Source organism: Cornus florida, unplaced genomic scaffold (genome assembly GCF_030987335.1).
Source record: "Cornus florida cultivar Cherokee Brave unplaced genomic scaffold, ASM3098733v1 CherokeeBrave_3.0.0_Hap2_Chr06, whole genome shotgun sequence".
Lineage (NCBI taxonomy): Eukaryota > Viridiplantae > Streptophyta > Magnoliopsida > Cornales > Cornaceae > Cornus > Cornus florida.
In genome coordinates, this window is record NW_026775576.1 from 9,799,528 (window position 1) to 9,805,150 (window position 5,623).

A 5,623-nucleotide genomic window follows, 5' to 3' on the forward strand; every position below is an offset into this window, starting at 1 on the left:
ATTTATGCTTATTTCTTACCTTCATGTGCTTCATCAAATTATCTAGGGCTTGATAGTCTTTCATTCAAGTAAATGTGGTTAAGCTACACCTTAGTTAGGTAGTCTAAACATGTTAACCTTTGATGGATCATGTTTGCTTCAGATTTAATGAACTTCTTGAGGATATTATAGCAAACAAGTGTTGTTATGTATCATGACCATAGTATATATTGTTTTTCCCCCAATTTAGCTCTAACCTAGCATGTGTATAGGGATGGAGTCGGATTAACTTCCCTAGTCCTCTTTACTTGTATTTCATCTCTTTTAAATTCTTGCAAGCTTTTAATTTATGCACCTTAATTTCATAGCTTAAGTGACAACCAACAAATCCTCTATGAACACCCTGTATCATTCTAAAAAGACTCTAGACACTTAGGTTGCCATAGATTAGCGCAGTCCCAGTGGTTCGACTTACCCGACCAATAGCCCTATTTTACAATGATTCATGCTATTGCGAAGGTTGATTTATAATTGTAATCGACTCAACCGATCAAGAACTTCAATTCGTGAATTCTCACAAAGGGATAGGGAAATTTTTTGTGAGGCATGGGAATGGTTAAATGATTTGCTTAGGAAATGTCCTCATCACGACATTCCTAAGTGGAATTGGTTCAATATTTCTTTGAAAGTTTTTCGGACAACCATAAAGGTATAGTTGATGCTTCTCTGGGTGGTTCTTATCTTGATAAGCATGAAGATGATGTGTGGCACTTATATGAGAGCATGAGTGAAAAATCAATGCACTGATCCTTGTCATCCAAAAATGGTAGAAATGTAGGTGGAAGGAAGAATTTAGGCTTACATCAAGTTGATAATTCTAATGACAAAGTTACCGAGGTGAAGTCCCTGACTCAAAGGTTTGATCAGTTTTTGATCAACCAAGACTTGGCCCATCAAGTGTCTTCCTCCCCTAATGATGAGGGCTGAAAAGTGCGCATTTAAACCCGTTAAGCTTAGGTATTCTAGGACCTTTATCTATCTTATTTTTCCGCTTTAGATTGATTTCATGTTATTTCCATTTTTAGGCACTTATCCTCAAAAAAAGCTAAATTAGCCAAATAAAGCACAATTGAAGCAATCTTGAGATAAATGAAACAAAGGAGCAAAGTGGAAGCAAAATGAAGCAAGTGGTGAAAGTTCAGCAAAGTTCGATCAATCACAGAATTTCTTCGATCGATCTGACATAGATCGATCTCTGCACTCCAAGATGGATCCAAGCTCTTTCGTCCTTATCCAAAGATCCCACAATGTTCGATCGATCTAACATTTATCAGATCGATCGAAAAAATTCCATCTTATCCTGTTGTATCACCCCACCTACCACTTTTGTCTCTTTCCCAAAATATCTCAAAAATATCTTAGATTTATCTTTATCCAAAAAGGCGCCACCATGGGAGGATCAATCCAGCCAAAGTTTAATAGATCTCAGCCAAGTTCGATCGATCTCAGCATAGGTTCGATCAATCGAACCCTCTCAAGTGCGAATTAAATCAATTTCCAGCTCATTAAAAGTTGTCTCATGGTGCAATTATTGGAGGAGCCCTTGTGTACGAGCCTAGACCATTGGGTGTGACATTTGAGCTACTTATATAAGGATTATGAGCCACTTTTACGCATATGTTATGTTTTTAAGATACAACATTGGAGATAATTCTTAGAGAGGAAGAAAAGAGAAGAGGAGGCTAAAGACACATTCTTGGGAAGTCTTCCATCTACCTCAAGAAGAAGAGCATTTTTCTACCATGAAGATAGCCTTTGAGGTTTGGAGGACACCATTCATGAGTGGCTAGACATCCTCTTGGGGCTAGAGTTAGCCTTAAGCATGCCTTCTTTACCACGATTTATGTATTTTTGAGGGGATTTGTGTTGTAATACATGTTTTGACATTTTTATATACATAGATTTTGTTTATTCAATGATTTGTGTGGTTTAATTCTTCTAATTAATCATTTCATTCTATCCATATGTCTATGTATGATAGAATAGATGTTCATGTGTTTATCTCTAGCTCTTGTGTTGTTGATACATGTCTATGTGCATTGATGCTATAGATCTAGAGATTGTCAAGACATAGTGCTTAATTGAATGCTCTTGTGGTTTATTTAATGGTTCATACTTATTTCTTGATGGATTGTGCCTATCCCTTAGTTTAATTAGTTTAATGTTCATGTCATTAGCTTAGATGTAGTGTAGTTACTTTAGTTATTAAATGGGAGGACAATCCATGCTTGTTGTTTGATATTCCATACTTATGAATGCAAGTAGTATATTCCTCTAATCATGTGATGTGTTTGGATTATGAGCTTAAAGGAAGGATTAATGGCTTAGTTTGATATATTGTGCTATTCAATGTGTTGTCTAGACAATATATACTTAATTAGTCATCCATACTTGTTGAAACAACCACACACACTCAATATTGTTGCAACATATGTTTTCCCCCTCATTAGTTATGAATTGAGTGTATAGAAATGTGATGCTTAGTGGTGACATCTAAGTCCTAAGACCTCTCTCTCTTGTTTTCTCTATCCTTTAATTACTTGTTTTATATTGAGCTTGTTTAGTCTTAATTGTAGTTTAATCAACCAAACCAACCACATTTTGATCACTCGACCTACTAACCCTAATCTTGTTTCCATAGTAACACGACTCACCAATCCCTTGGGACGATCCCTACTCACCCTAACTATATTTTAGTTAGAGGCAGTAGTGGCTTTTATAAATTTAAAACTTGGCCACATTGCACACTCACACTCTTAGTTCATATCTTTGCAAACTTTTGGTACAATGCGACGGCAACCACCAAGTTTTTGGTGCCGTTGCCGGGGATTGATTGTAGGCAACGTCGTATTATGGAAACAATTAGGAATTAGTACTTTTTTGATCGTGTCTTTACTTTATTTTTATTTTTGATTACTTATTGTGTTGGTTCTTGTTTGACTAGGTACATTGGGCTAAGGAAAGTGAGAAAGGGAGCATACTAAGTAAGGAGCTAAGCAAAAGAAAGAAAAAAGCTAAAAATCTAAAAATTTGCAAAGCTAAAGTTTGAAAAATTAAATTGAAGTGCTTAAGGACCCTTTGTGAGCTCTTCCTAAACTCAATCTCTAGTTAAGTCGTCAGCCCGCGTGGAGGCTTGTTTTTACATTTCTAGATAAATCGTGAGCTCACGTGGAGGCAATTTACTTTTCTTGCATAATTGTTGAAAGCATGGGAGTATGGGATCATTGTATGTGAAGAAAGTTTATTGATTGTTGATTGTTGCGAAGGAGGAGTGTTTGCTTGCTTTGTTGTGTTGGTGTGTTACTTGAAGTCTTGAGTAGTCTTTTCCCTATCATTCATCTTAGGCATTCTAATGGAAAATCTAGAGGGTAATCTTGGCTATTTAGACCCACATTTCATGGAACATAATCCTCCCAATCAAATTCCTCCAATGGTCTTTCGTGATCATTACAATCTTCATGCGTATCATGCACTTCCATGTATTGTGCTTCCTAATTTTGAAGCTCACTAATATGAAATGAAGCCCGAGACCATTCAAATGTGTCCACTTTTCTATGGCTTAGATGATGAGGAACCATATAAACATCTCAATGAATTTCTTGAAATATGTTCCACCGTGAAGTATATGAACGTCCCGGAAGAAGTCCTTAGACTACTTCTCTTCCCTTTCACATTTTAAAATAAAGCAAAACATTGGTTCAATAAATTGGGGGCAAATACAATAACATCTTGGATACAAATGCAAAAATGAATTTTTTAAAAAAATTTACCCCGTAAGTTTAACCAATGTAATGAGAGCTTCAATTAGAGAATTTTCACAAAGGGAAAGGGAGTTGTTACATGAGGCTTGGGAAAGATTGAACGACTTGCTAAGGAAATGTCCACATCATGGTATTCCAAAGTGGAAAGTTGTCCAATATTTCTATGAAAGCCTATTTGACACTCATAAGGACATAGTTGATACGTCATGTGGAGGTTCTTATTTTGGAAAACATGAAGATGATATTTGGCACCTTTTTGAGAAAATGAGTGAAAATTCTTTGTAGAAATATCACACTTCTCGGTTTGACAATGGTTCTAATGAAAAGAAGAAAAATTTGAAGATGTGTCAAATTGAAAGTTCAATGGAAATTGTAGCCGAGGTTAAGACTCTTTCTTAAAAACTTGATCAATTCTTATTGAGTCAAAAATCGGCTATCAAGTCATCTCATTTTCATCATGCTTCCCATCCTTGTGAGTCGTGCATGACTTGTTCAAATGTTTTACATACTACTTCTAGTTGTCCTCATGTACATGTATTTAATGAACACTTTGAATAAGTCAATGCTACATTTGCTCATCCTTATTTAAGTGCGTATGCTCTGGTGTGGAATGAAAATTCAAATCCTTATCAAGCTAAAAAATTTTAAAGTAAATATATTCCACCTAATAAAAGAAATGAAGGTTCCCAAAGATTTATGTCTTCTTCTTCTCATCACCAAAGAATGAATCACTTCTCAAATCCTCAAATGTATGATTCCCAAATTTGCCCTTATTATCCTCATACACTTTCTGACAATTATAAATTTGAAGATAAGGTTTTGGTGGCTTTGGGTAGTTTAGAAATAAACACTAATTTGTTGCATTCTCATTCTCAATCAATATCAAAGCTTGAATCCCAAATTGGAAACATAGCTAATGCATTGAATGTAAGAGAAATTGGTAAATTACCTAGTCAACCCAAGAGGAATCAAAAAGCCCAATATTGCGTGGAAGCAAACCCTACCTCGGGGTTCCTTTCCCAAGAGCAAGTGCAAGCAACTACCACTTTGAGAAGTGGTAGACAAGTTAAACAACCAAGAGAAGATAGTGAACCAGTGCAACCAAAAGTTGACACCCGTCCCGTTTCTAATCCTAGTCCTACTTCCTTGGATGTGAATGTCACCATCAAGAACTCACAACCCTCTTCATCATCTCCTCAAGTTGCAAGGTCTTATGAGCCAAAAGCTCCATTCCCTTATGCTTTAAAAGAAACTTCGCCTTTTGGGAAGTAAGAAGGAAAAGTCCATGACATGATAAAGGTTTTTAAGCAAATCAACATAAATCTTCCTCTCTTGGATGCAATTAGGCAAATTCCGCCTTATGCAAAATTCTTGAAAGATCTTTGCGGACAAAAGAGGAAAAACAAGGGGCAAGGCCCTAAAAAAGTGTATCTCACGGAGTAAGTGAGCTCCATCATTCAACATAACACTCCACCTAAGTTCAAAGATCCCGGTGCTCCGATTATTTTGATGTGTGATTGGAAACCATGAAGTTCGTAGAGCTCTTGTTGATTTAGAAGCGAGTATTAATTTGATTCCTTACTCCGTGTATGTCCAACTAGGCTTGAATGAGTTGAAGCCAACCTCGGCGGTGCTTCAATTGGCTGATAGATCCGTCAAAACACCAAGGGGCATGGTTGAGGATATACTCATTAAAGTTGATAAGTTCTACTTCCCGGTTGATTTTGTAGTTCTTAATACTGAACCGGTTGCCAATCCTACTAACCACATCCCGATCATCTTGGGAAGGCCATTTTTTGCTACCGCAAATGCAACCCTTAATT

General features: G+C 36.5%; 1 pseudogene; it reads right to left on the reverse strand.

The window, feature by feature from the left end:
* Positions 1-534: 534 nt before the first annotated feature.
* On the reverse strand, positions 535-633 carry LOC132315163 (small nucleolar RNA R71; annotated as a pseudogene).
* Positions 634-5,623: the final 4,990 nt, after the last annotated feature.